The 14,871-nt window shown below is 31.8% G+C and overlaps 1 pseudogene; it reads right to left on the bottom strand.

Annotated features, from left to right (window-relative positions):
• LOC141506168 (homeobox protein NANOG-like) overlaps nt 1-7,636 on the bottom strand; it is a 50,802-nt pseudogene extending 43,166 nt beyond the window's left edge.
• Nucleotides 7,637-14,871: the final 7,235 nt, after the last annotated feature.

Here is a 14,871-nt window from a genome sequence, read left to right as displayed (position 1 = left end):
TGGCAATACTTTATTTACAAAAATACAACAAAGAGATAATGATGATTTTGCACAATTTCTAGTTAGGCTGCAACAGGCAGTTCAAAGGGATGTGAGAGGCCTGACAGCTTGCTTGTCCATGGCTCATTTATCTAGATCTTGAAGTTAACTAAAAGAGAAATTAAAAAAAAAGTCTAGCTAAAAGAGAATTGTTTCATGACGGCTTGGTAAGATAAAATAAAATGGTAAAATGGTAAAAAGGGAACTTATTTGAAGTTATAAAAACAAAGAAAGTGACAGTGAGTATTTGCAGATGAGAAAGGTATTTGTTAAATAAACAATCAGAAAAGAATTCTATTTGACATTGAGAAAGCATTGAGGAAGTAAATTCCAGAAAGAAATGTAATTTGATTATTACAGTAAATAATGGGACAATTGAGACAATTGAGAATTTAAAAACACAAGACTCCCCTTCCAGAAAAGATTTAGGGCTGTCTCCTTAAAAAGAACCTATTTGGTTTTCTATAAGCTGAAGGGGGACAGGAGATATTTCACTTAGACTGAAGAATTTTTGAGTGAGTACCTTCTCAAAAGTTATAGTTATAGTTATTTAAAGTTAAAATCAAGAAGTATTAAATATTAAAACCTTTGAATGGAAAAATATATGGTGAAAAATGGAATATTTTCTGGATTTTTTCTCTGGTTTCTGGAAGATTTGTCACCTTTGGTGGTGTCTGTTTTTGTTCTCCAGCCAGAGTGTGTGTGTTTATCTGGCACCCTGTTTTCTTTGTCTTTGTGGAGTGTTTAGGGGACCCTCTAGTGGGAGAGCAAGGTGGGGTTTTCACAAAGTTTGGGGGTCTCTCTGGTTCAAAATGCTCTGACTCTGTTTATGTGTTTTATATGTGTTTGTCTTAGATTACAGGCAAAGGGAAGCTCTCAGCTATCTGTCAATGGTTAAGCCTACTGTCATGTCTTTGTGTTCTGATTGGTCAATATTTTCTCCATTTTCTCTTTTCAAAATTAGATCTTTTTTCCTAAAAATCTCATGATTTGGCACTAAAAAGTAGATTTTCCTGCAAATCATGTCATTTTTGATGGAGAAGTAATTCTATCTTATTTTCTATTGTTTCTTTTCTGGTCTGATTGACTAATGGGGTTTTATTTACTGATTTGGCAAATTTTACTTATAAGGGACCTAAAAGAAATTGAAATTGTCCATAAAATTATTTTTGACTGGTCTTAATTAGCATGTTTAAAAGTTTTTTTGAATATAATGTTTTATGGCTCCTACAGAGTCTTAAAAATAAGAACTATGATATGCTAAAATAAATGAGGCAGAATGGCCTTGATAGAGACTGGGAATCAGCCAAACCATTGTCAGCAGAGACTTCTGAGTTATGTGCTCTTAATCAGGCTTTAAAATTGCTAAAAATAGGGGGAGATAATTTTTATACAGATTCAAAATATGCTTATAGCTATAGTTCATATATTAACATTATTGGGAGTGAGCAAGGAATGATGAACACTAAAGGTAAATAATTACTGCATACTACTTTGATGTCTCAAAATGTGGTTAATCTCCAATTGCCAGAACATCATTTTGCCAGTGAGGATAGAAAGCTTTTACAAATTAGAGTACTGAGAAGTTAGAATAGCACTTATACCGATAAGAAGAATTTGCAAACTTATATTTTGAATAGGAAAATAAATTAAGGTAATTTTGAATATGAGTTTGGAATTTATAAGATTAATAATATTATAAAAAATCTTGTGATCATAAAAAGGAATTTTTAGAAACACTTGTTCTCAAGAATTTTTTTATGTATTGTAAAGTTTTAGGGAATAAAGGGAATATATATTAAATTGAAATGTGTTTTGTATAATTTGTAAAGTTTGTATAAGAACAGATTTAGACAATACTTTTTGAAAATTTAAAATTCTGTTATAATAACAATGAATGAATTGAGGTGTCATTCATTACCTTTGTAAAGTTTTGTAATAAAAAAATTAGAGAATACTTTGCCAACAGGTTATATCACTCAAGTTCTTTCACTTATTTTATGAAAGGGAATATTTAATTGTAGGATCAAAGTAGATTACTTAATATCTGTTATTTAATAAGAAGAAATTATATATACATCCTGTAACACTGGCATTGGTAAAAGGCTTACATTGGATTTGTGAAATTATTATATATATAAAACTAAATTCATAGAGAATCTTATTTTCCTTTTGAAAATAGGAGTATATTTGAATAAGAGGAAAATAAGCTTATAAAACAAAGATGTGAAAGAAATTTGTGTGTAACATATATTCATTTATATGGTTAACTTTAAGTGAATGAGGTGTCAGCATGGTAACATTAATTTTCATATAAGTTAAGAATTTAATGTTCAGTTTTAGAGAAGCAAAAATGGTAAACTCAGACAAAGAGTATATAAAGGACAGAGAAGTATATCTTAACTGCAATTTCTTTCCAATGATACTGAATAAATGTGAAGGACTTCGAAAACTGATGGGGAAATTGAAAATTATAAAACCCATAATTAGGTAAATTACTGATAAGCAAATGTTGATTAATATAAACTATTTTACTGTAAAAAATATCAAAGCCTGTAATTAATGATTAATTGTTTTGTAGAGGTAGTGAGGGAAAATATCCGGTTTTGACCCTCTGGCTTTCCTAAAATTTTTAAACAATATGATGGACCTTATTCTAGACCTGTAGATCCAAACATAAATGCAGTAATAGAAAATAAATTATAAACTTTTATATCAACATAAAAATGAATTATATGCCCAAATAATGGTATTAAAAGAACAGTCACAACCTCTTAATATTTTTACAGATAGTAAGTATAATTATCTTGTTGTCAGAGAAATAGAAACAGTCCTTATTAAACATAGCATTGATGAAGAATCATATCAACTCTTTAAAGAATTACAAAAAGTTATAAGAAACAGATGGCTTTGAACATACAAATTCTCACACTGGATTGCCTGGGCCTATATATGAAGATAATCATAGAGCTGATCAATTAATCCTTCCACTTCTTATAAGCCTAGTAGAACAACAAGCTAGGCTGTCTCACAATTTTTTTCCCCTCAGAATGCCTCTTTACTAAAGAAAGAATTTAAAATCACTGGAGAATAAGCTAGGATTATAGTAAAATCCTTTCAACAATGCTTTCCATATTTATCTACCCCTCAAAATTATTCTATGAATCCTAGAGGTCAGGATTTGTGGCAAATGAATTTGACTCATCATGCACCTTTTGGAAAAATGATGTATATTCATGCTACTGTGGATATATTTTAGTTCATATACATTGACAACAGCACAAAGTTCAGAGGCTATACAAGATATGATTGATCATTTATTCCATCGTTTTTCTATTTTCAAGTATACCAAAATCCATAAAAACATATAATGGCTCTTAATATACTTCTGTGGCATTTATTTCTGTCAATACTTCATTATATAACATATTGCAGGTATTCCTCATAACCCCACTGGTCAAGCTTTAATAGAAAGGAAACATAAAGATCTTAAGAGATTTCTGGAAGTACAAAAGAAGGGGGAATATATAGGGATAAAAGGGAAACAAAAGAAGAGATTAAATCTTGTCTTATATAACATGACTTTTTTAACATTGAATGATAAACAGTTAACACCAGCAGAAAGATTTTTTAATATGGATATGCAACTTGAAGAGAAGGGCATGGTCATGTAGAAGGAACCTAAGGCATTGATAATGAAAAGGACTTGATCAGTTACTAACCTTGGGTCAAGGGTATGCTTCCATTTTTTCCACAGATGGACAAACTGTCTGTATATAAAGGAACATCAGATCATGAAGATAAGAGAAATCAACTAATACAGAAATTGAATAACTTATATTTAAGAAATTGAAAAAGCAAAGATAAGAGGAGAAGGAAGGACAGACCACACAAGAGACATGGGCTTACAGGACAATTTCTGATGCTTACATTAATCATGAACAATTTAAGGACTGTTAAAGGAAAGGAATATTGGAGTTATGTTCAAAACCATGCATGGGTAACTACTCTACAATGGGCAGAGAGTATGGCCGAAGTTGTATTAATAGGAGAAGCTGCAAATTATTTGGTATATATCAGAGTTCCTACTGTAGATATCAAAGAAGAGATGCTGAGAAGAGAGATTAGGCATAATTTTTCTGGCTTAAATAGTATAAAACCTATATCTTTTTGTAAATTAAGTAAAACTAATCATTCAACTAATCCAAATATTTATAGCATGGGAGCATTTAGGACCTTAGAAATGAAAGGGATTCCATTTGTAAAAAGTACTGAAAGTAGAAAAATATTTACTACATAACCTTGTTTAAATTTATATTCTTGATATTTTAAACATGAAAGTTTTCTACCCTGGGTTGTCTGTCACACCCCAAATAGAGGAATTTATGATCCATTTATTTTGCTACAAGTGTGGAATTTTCCTGGTAGGGTTATTTCATGGGGTATACCAGGCTATATTAAACCAATTATATACCCAGAAATAGGATTAGCTAATTAAGAGATATGGAAAGCTTTGGCAGCAATAGATGAGATAATGTTTATACAGTGTAATATGACATTGGACAAATTATCTTATGCAGAAAAGAAATTCTCAATAACTACATGCACAGGATCACATATCACTTTCATGATAGGATCTTCCAAAAATGGAAATAATACTACAGGCAAAAAAAGGGGTATAATGGTAACTGTGACAATTGAATGTGTAGGTAAAGAAGTAGTGAATAAAAATAGAAGCAAAGTATATTCAATAATTATCAGAAAATCTTAGTAGAGATTAGAGGCTCATGAGAGAATTAATGAAGATCTTTACCATTTGATTAATGCATTACAAACCTCTGCAATGAACATAGGGGATCATGTGGATGAAATAGATGTGAGTCTATAATTGCAATGTGATTATAGGTTTTCCACTATTTGTGTTCTCCCTTACAATATGATACTTCACTAATTCCTTGGGATAATATAAAAATATTTGAATGGAATATGGTATAATAATTCTATAACTATTATGAATCAATTGCAAAAAATTGTTAATGATATTGCATTGGCACCTATAATGGAAATGTATTCAAATTCTGATAATTTTTAAATTATGTTAATAGAGCTCACCTTTTCATTTTATGAACCTATTAGTAAGCATTCATTTGGGTATTTTTGCACTATCATTGGTATTATGTTTTGTTCCAATTTGTCTCAAATGTCTTTTTCCTCTAAGACAATACTTGAGTATGCAAATACACCTTCTAAAGCTGCAGAATGTCTGAAAGATGGGAGCTGTCAAAGGCCAGCCCCTAAGAGTGATGTACACATGTTTTTAGTGAATCTTTTTCACAAGAGATATGCGTGTATTCTTGCTCATTAAATGCATTTGTTGTCTCACCAGTAAACCCTGTCCTAAAATATCTGTGGTGCTAGAGGTCTGTGGGAAGCTTTCTGATAAGGCAGTCTACAGACTGCAAAGTCTAAATATTGTAAATTTAACCAGGCAAGCTATGCAGCTGGGTTTCATCTGACTTGTCATGTCTCAGATGAGTTTTGTTATAAAAGTCTGAGTATTCAAGAATAAAATTTAGAGAGATTGTTTCATATCCTTAAGTGTCTGTGCTTTCTTGACATCTAAGTGTTTTGGGGACATTTCCTTCAATCTAACTCTCAATTAAATGCCTAGATATACATCTGAGTTATTGCAGGTGATAACTGAACAATGAAGCACATTCATGCATACAAGCATACATGAATAAATATATTAAGTCATATATAGAAAGGCAGAGAGAAAAAAGGATAAAGTAGGAAGAATGGAATGGAGGAAATTAAAAACAATCATCATAATTGTGATTGCAATGAACTCATCCATAAAATGGAAGCATAAAGCAGAATGGCTGAAAAACTTGAATCCAAAAATATGAGAAAACATAAGGATTGGAGCAAAATCTATGATAATCTTTATCAGGTTAAAAAAGTAGAGTTTCAAATCATGATATCAGTAAAAGCAAAAACAAAAAACTAACTAGTTAAAAGTGATAAAGAGGGAAACTAAATTTTGGTTAAAGGCATGAAGTAATATCAATACCAAACAAAATGGTATTACTTTCAAATTGTTAAAATAAAAGTTAAATGAGTTATAGGAGAAAATAGAAAGTAAACAAATCTTTTAGGAGATTTCAATTTTCCTTTCTCACACCTGATATTACCTAGATAAATCTAATTTAAAAAGAACAAGTAAGAAATCAAGAATAAATATATAATTTTATTAAACTTAGGTTTGATAAGCCTATGGAAAAATGAATGAGAAAAAAAAGAAGTTATATTTTCCAAGTTATTCATTGCACTTTCTCCAAAATCGACCATGTGTTAGAACCTTTGCAGAAATGTAGATTTATTAAGTACAGCTTCTTCAGACCCATAGTAAAACAAAATTATATTCAAGAATCAAAAGAAAGATAAAAAATTAATTGGAAACTATATATAAACATAATAACAAACATCATTGGAATAACAAAAAATCAGTAGTAATAAGGGAATCAATAAAAATGTGAAGAAGTTGGAGTAGATCTCAAACTATATTACAGCACAGTAAACATTGAAATTGTCAGGTACTGACTAAGAGAGACAGTGATGAATATGTGGAATAGATTTTAAACATAACACATTGAATTAAAAGATCATAGAAACCCAAGTATTTGACAAAGCCAAAGATCCAATATCTTGGAACAAGAAATCAATATATGAGGGGTTTCTAGGTGGCACAGTGGATATAACACTGGACCTGGAGTCAGGAGTACCTGAGTTCAAAACTGGCCTCAGACAATAATTACCTAACTGTGTGGCCTTGGACAAATCACTTAACCACATTTGCCTCGCAAAAACCTAAAAAAAATCAATATTTGAAAAAAAAAATGTTGAATGCCAGGAAAACGTTTTACAAAAACTTATATACAACAACAATTAACTCTGTAAATCAAAATTTGTGTAGTGAATAGGTATAGTAATAATAATAGCAGGTAATAAAAGCAAGTTAGGGGAAACTTGAAATATTTTCTTAGATAATGGAAGATTTTAGTAACAAAATGAGAAATACAGAACAATTTGGAACAAAAATGGATCATTTTGAATACATCATATTAAACATGGTTTGGCATAAACAAAATCAAATGCAGCCAAGATTAGAATAAAAGTAAGAAACAGAATTTTTGCTGCAAGTATCTTTGATAAAGGCTTCCTTTCTCAAATGTATAGAGAATTGAGACAAATTCATAAAAATGCAAGTTATTAGCAATTGATAAATAATCAAAGGATATGAAAAGATAATTTTTAGGAGAAATCAAAACTATATCATATCATATTAAAAGAGTTCTACACTTCTGGTGGAATATGGCAGAGAGAAGACAGGCACTGTGATAGGTGCTCTCTCTTTCCTCTCAGAAATAACCTGAGCTAAACCTCTTAACAGAAATTTGATCAACAAAACCTAGAAAGAGAAGCTAGGAGAAGAACACTTACCAAGAAGGTCTGTCTCAAGGGACTGTGAGTGAATTGGGAGATGAGAGCAAACGATCAGCAAGGGGACAGCAGCTGGGGGAAGCCAGAGGGTCATCCTCAGCCATGGAGACATCAGACCAAGCCCAGTATTCAAAGTAAACTCAGACCCTGCTGCTGAGGAACTCACTACAGAGAAAGCAACCAGCACACAATACTGGCTGGGCCCAGGAATTACTAAGCCAACTGAACAAAGCCTCTAGTGTATTCAAAAGAAAACTTCTGAGAGCAAGCTCCCCCTCCCCCCCCCACAAGCTGAAAAAAGATCAAAGAAAAGGGGGGTCTGATGGAGAAATACTTAGAATCACCAGATTCCAACCCAGAGAGAAATAGCACTGCTGAGGAAAATATGAATTGGTCTCCAGCCCAGAAAGACTTCCTTGAAGAAATCAGGCAGGAGTTTAAAAATCAACAGGAAAAAATGGAGAAAGAAACTCAAGAGTTATTTAACATGTTGCAAGAGAAAATTAATATCATGCAACAAGAAAACAAATCCTTGGAAAATACAATTGGACAAATACAAAATGAGAATAACTCAAATCTCCAATTGGGCAAATGCAAAAAGAAAGTTATTCTCTCAAATCCTCAATTGGGCAAATGTAAAAAGGAAATGATTCTCTCAAAATTATATTTGGGCAAATGGAAAAGTCCTTCAAATTTAGAATTCACTAATTGGAAACAGAGCTACAAAAGATAAATAAAGTTCTTCTCTAAAAAAAAAGAGAACTTCACAAGACAAGAAGATTGTGTTAAACAAAACCAAAAGATGGAAAAAATAGAAGAAAATGTAAAATACCTCATCAGCAAAATGACTGACCTTGAGAACAGATCAAGATGTGAGAAACCTGAGAATTATGGGCCTTCCTGAAAACATTGAAGAGAAAAAAGGCCTAGATTTAATATAATGGGTTTTAGTGATGTAAAATTGCCCTGATATCATGGAACAAGAGGGCAAAATAGCTACGGAAAGAATACATAGATCCCCTCCAGTAAGAGATCCTAAAATGAAAATACCAAGGAATGTTGTGGCCAAATTTCTGAACTATAAGATAGAAGAAAAAATCCTACACACAGCCAGAAAGAAAAAAAATTAAATACCAAGAAGTCACAGTAAGGATTATGCAGGACCTGGCCACAGCAACATTAAGAGATCAAAGGGCCTAGAATGAGATATTTAGAAGAGCAAGGGATCTTGGAATGCAGTCAAGAACATACTACCCCGCAAACCTGAGCCTTCCGTTCCAGGGAACAAGATGGGCATTCAATGAAATGGGAAACTTCCAAGATTTCATGATGAAAATACCAGAGCTAAATAGAAAACTTATACTTCAAACAGTAGGCTCAAGACACACTCATGAAAAGGTAAAACAAAAAGAAACCTGTTGTACAATTAAGATGAAACTGGCTATATACCCACTTAGGAGAAAGATTCTCATAACTCTTGAGAATGTGACTCTATTAGAGAGAATATACATAGCCAGAAATGATGGACTCTCATAAATTTTCTGTGACTCAGAATGAGTTAAAAACAATACCTCCCAAAAAAGGGGGGACAGTAAGGCTAAGGGAGTTTGGACAGAGTCTGAATGGGATAAATCTCATTACATCAAGAGGTAAAAACATCTATTGTAATTGAGGGGAAGAAGGGAATTGGTGAGAACCACCTGAATCTTCATCTCATCAGACTTGGTTTAAAGTTAACTTAAACACACTTAAGTTAAGAAATTTATCTTACTTTTCAAGCATTAAAAGGTGAAAAGGGAAGTGGGATAAAAAAAAGAGAACTAACAGAAGGAAGGGAAGAAGAAAAGGGAAAGGGGAAAAAGGTGAGGGAGATTGATATAAGAGTGCGAACACACTGAAGGTGGCAGTATTCAAAAATAAAACACTGGAGAATATGGATAAAAGGAGAAAAGGGGGAAAATAAAAGCAGCAGGAAGATAGCATGGAGGGGAATAAAGAGTTAGTAATTATAACTTTGAATGTGAATGGGATGAACTCTCCCTTAAAACATAAATGAATAGCAGAGTGGATTAAAAGACAGAATCTTAAAATATGCTGCTTACAAGAAACTCATTTGAAACAGAGAGATACATATAGAGTAAACATAAGAGGTTGTATCAAAATATATTTTGCTTCAGCTGGAGTGAAAAAAGCAGGGGTAGCAATCCTTATCTCATACAAAGCAGCTGCAAAAATTAGATAGCATTAAAAGAAATAAGGAAGTGTACTATATCATCCTGAAAGGTGCCATAGACAATCAAGTGATTTCAATACTAATTATGTATGCACCCAATAGGACAGCATGCAAATACTTAGAGAAGGAGTTGAAAGAGTTACAGAAAGGCATAGACAGCAAAACTCTATTAGTGGGAGACCTCAACTTCCCTCTCTTAGATTTAAATAAATTGAATCATAAAATAAAAAAAGAAGGCAGTTAAGGAGGTAAATAGATTGTTAGAAAACTTAGATACAATAGACATATGGAGGAAACTGAAAGTTGATAGAAAGGAATATACTTTTTTTTCCCTGTGGTACATGGCACTTAGACAAAAGCTGACAATGTACTAGGGCATAAAATTCCTAATGATTAATTGTAGAAAGGCAGAAATAGTGAATACATCTTTTGCAGATCATAATGCAATAAAAATCATATACAATGCTGGTCCAGGGAGATATAGCCCCAGAACTAGTAGGAAACTAAATAACCTCATTTTAAAGAATGAGTGGATCAAAAAACAAATTATAGAAAGAATTACTTCATCCTAGATATTGACAATAATACAACATACAAAAACCTATGGGATGCACTCAAAGCTGCTGTCAGGGGATATTATATCTTTGAATACTTACATGAATAAATTAGAGAAAGAAGAAATCAATGAATTAAATATGAAACTAAAACAAATTAAAGCAAGACCAAATTAAAAACCTGTAATTAAATACCAAATTAGAAATACTAAAAATTAAAGGGTAAATGAATGAACCTGAATGAAGGAAAACTATTGAACTAATAAATAAAACCAAGAGTAGGTTTTATGAAAAAAGAACAACAAAATTGATAAAACTCTGGTCAATTTGATTTAAAAAAGAAAGAAGAAAACCAAATTGCTAATATCATAAACAATACAGGTAAATTCCCTAACAATGAGGAAGAAATTAATGCAACAATTGGGAATTATTTTACCTAATTCTATGCCAATAAATTTGAAAACCTAAGTGAAATGGATGAATAATTAAAAAATATGTTGCTAAGATTAAATGAAGAGGAAATTAAAAACCTAAATAACCCTATCTCAGAAAGAGAAATTCAACAAGTCATTATTGAAATCCCTAAGGAAAAAAATCTCCATGGCCAGATGGATTCACAAATGAGTTCTATCAAACATTTAAGGAACAATTGGTTCCAATTCTGTGTAACTTCCTTGGAAAAATAGTGGAAGATGTAACTCTGCCAAACTCTTTCTATGACACCAATATGGTGCTGATACCTAAACCAGGAAGAGTTAAAACAGAGAAAGAAAATTATAGACCTATCTCCCAGATGAATATAGATGCAAAAATCTTAAATAAAATCCTAGCAAAATAATTACAAAAAGCTATCAATAGGATAGTACATTATGATGAAGTAGGATTTATCCCAGGAATGCAGGGTTGGTGCAATATTAGGAAAACTATTATAATGAATTATATCAATAAGATACCTATCAGAAATCATATGATCATTTCAATAGATTTTGAAAATGCTTTTGATAAAAAAAAAACAACACCCATTCCTACTAAAATACTAAAAATTGTAGGAATAAATGGATTTTGTTTAGAACAATAAGCAGTATCTATGTGAAACCATCAACAATCATTATATACAATGGGAATAGGCTAGAGGCATTCCGATGAAAATCAGGGTTAAAACAAGGATGCCAATTATTGCCACTACTATTCATTATCCTATTAGATATTTTACCCTCAGCAATAATAGAAGAAAAATAAATTTAAGGAATTAAAATAGGAAAGAAGGAAACAAAATTCTCACTATATGCAGATGCCATGATGGTATTCCTAGAGAATACCAAGAAATCATCTAAACAATTCCTACAAAAAATTACCAATTGTAGCAAAGTCTCAGGTCATAAAACAAACCCTCATAAATCTTCAACATTTCTATATTTGACTTACAAGATACAGCAGAAAGAGATAGACAGAGAAATCCCATTCAAAGTAACCTCAGGGGTGGTTAGATGACACAGTGCATAGACCAATGACCATTAAGTCAGGAGTACATGAGTTCATAAACAGGCTCAGTCACTTAATAATTGCCTAGCTATGTGGCCTTGGGCAAGCCACTTAACCCCATTGACTTGCCATAACCAAAAAACAGTAACCTCAGACCAAATAAAATACCTGGGAGTCTACCTGCCAACAGAGACTCAAAAACTTTTTGAAAACAATTGCAAAACTTTTTTTCATGCAAATGAAATCAGATTTAAATACTTGGGTAAACTTCAACTGTTCATGGATAGGTTGAGCTAATATAATAAAAATTACAGTTCTACCAAAGCTAAACTACTTGTTTATTGCCTTACCAATCAAAAATTTCAAAAAAAAATCACTTTAATTAATTTGAAAAAGTTGTAAGTAAATTTATATGGAGAAATAAAATGTGAAGAATTTCTAGGGATTCAAAGAAAAAAAGTGCAAATGAAAATGGCTTAGTCTCACCAGATCTAAAAATTTTATGAAGCATTGGTCCTCAAAACTCTCTAGTACTGGCTAAGAAATAGAGTCATGGATCAGTGAAACAGTCTATGTGCAATAGCAGGAAATGATCATAGTAATCAGATGTCTGATAAACCCAAAGAGTCCAGCTATTGGGATAAAAACTCTTTCTTTGGTAAAAAATGTTATGAAAATTGTAAGTTTGCATGGAAGAAACTTGGACTAGACCAACAGCTCACACCATATATCAAGATAAGATCCAAATGAATTCAGGATTTAGACATAACAGAGCAAAATCGTAAGCAAATTAGAAGATAAAGGAGTAGCTTTCCTATCATATCTATGGAAAGGGATATAGTTTATGACCAAGAAAGAGATAGAGAATATCATTCAAAACAAACTAGATAATTTTGACTATATATATTAAAAAGCTTTTGCACAGATAAAACCACAGTGACCAAGAACAAAATAAATGGAGTAATTTGGGAAACAATTTTTGCAGCTAGTATTTCTGGTAAAGGACTCATTTCTAAACTATACAGAGAACTGAGTCAAATTTTCAATAAAACAAGCTATTCCCCAACTGACAAGTAGTCAAAGGATATCCAATGGCAATTTTCAATTGAGGAAATCAAAACAATTTATAGTCATATGAAAATTGCTCCAAATCATTACATATTAGACAAATGCAAACTACAACATCTCTGAGATACCACCTCACACCTCTTATCATAAGAAAGGACAATGATCATTGTTGAAAGGGATGTGGGAAATCTGGGACAATAATACATTGTGGGTGGATCTGTGAACTCATTCAACCATTCTGGAGAACAATTTGGGATTATGTCCAAAGTGCAACACAAATGGGCATTCACTTTGACCCAGCAATACCACTACTGGGTCTATACTCTGAAGAAATTATGTAAAAGGGTAAAAACATCACTTGTACAAAAATAATTAAAGCAGCCCTGTTTGTGTTGGCCAAAACATTAGAAATTAAGTGAATGTCCTTCAATTGGGGAATGGCTTAACAAACTGTAGCATATGTATGTCATGGAGCACTACTGTTCTATTAGAAACCAGGAGGTATGGGAATTCAGGGAAACCTGGAATGATTTGCATGAATTGATGCTGAGGGATATGAACAGAAACAGAAAAACATTGTGCACAATAAAAGCAATATGACGGTGACGATCATCCTAGATAGATCTGCTCATCCCTTAAGTACAACTACCAGGGATAATTTTGGGCTATCTGCAGTGTAGAATACCATCTGTATCCAGCGAAAGAATTATGGACTTTGAACAAAGACCAAAGACTATTGCCATTCAATTAGAAAATATGTCATATTATTATGTAATTTTACTAACTCATCCATTATTTTTCTTCCTTAAGGATATGATTCCTGTATCTCTGAGATCAACGTATACCATGGAAACAATGTAAAGACTAACAAAATGCCTTCTGTGCGGGGATGGGGGAAGGGAAGCAAGAATGGGGCAAAATTTGTAAATCTTAAATAAAATCTTTCTTTAAAAAAAGAGTTCTAAGTCACTATTGATTAGAGAGATGCAAATTGAAACTACTCCGAGGTATCTATGACGTCACACCTATCAGATTGCTCTAAAATGCAAGAGAAGAAAAAGTAACATGCTAGTAGATACGTGTAAAATAGGAATATCTGCAATATTAGTGGTGTTGTGAACTTATCTAACCATTCTGGGGAATAATTTACAACTATGCTCAAAGGACTATAAACCATTTTTTTTACTATTTGACCCATCAATTCCACTGTTAGTTCTATGTACCCAAAATGTCAAAAATGAAAAAAAAATAATGTATATATAATAAAATATTTATAGCAGTTCTTTTGGTTGTGACATATAATTGGAAATTTGGATGATGCCCAGCAACTGGGAATGACTGAAAAAGTTGTGGTATATGATTGTGACATAATATGATGGTACAATAAGAAATGTTATGCATGTTACTTTCATAAATACTTTGAAAGATTTACTTCAAATGCAAGTCTCAAGAGGAGTATACAAGGTAATATGAAAAAGTGATCATAAGGAGATTCCATAAAATTATGCTGTTAATGTTTCCATATATGAAGATAATTGATGTACATTATTAAAAGTATATCTTTTTTAAGATAGAATGATTTCTTGTGAGTGAAACAAGTATGTTGCAAAGATTAAAAAAATGTATAGCAAAGAATAAGAGATGGATGCCTTGAGACAAGGGGAAAATGAGATGAAGAAAAAGAAAAATTATCTTACAAAAAAAGAGATATATAAGGAAGAACTTTTATTGCAGAAGGGAAAATATGTGGGATATTAGACAATGTTTGATCTTCATTTAAAATATTTCAAAAAAGAACCCATATTTATTTCAGTATATATATATATATATATATATATATATATATGTATATAGCTATAGATATAGACAAATATATAGAGATAGAGAGACAGAGACAGAGACAGAGACATAGACAGAGAGATAGAGATAGATATAGATATAGATATAGATTAGATATAGATATCTCTAAGTCTATCTATCTATATTTTTCTA

The sequence above is a fragment of the Macrotis lagotis genome, chromosome 1, assembly GCF_037893015.1.
Source record: "Macrotis lagotis isolate mMagLag1 chromosome 1, bilby.v1.9.chrom.fasta, whole genome shotgun sequence".
NCBI lineage: Eukaryota > Metazoa > Chordata > Mammalia > Peramelemorphia > Peramelidae > Macrotis > Macrotis lagotis.
This window is presented reverse-complemented; position numbering and strand designations above follow the sequence as displayed.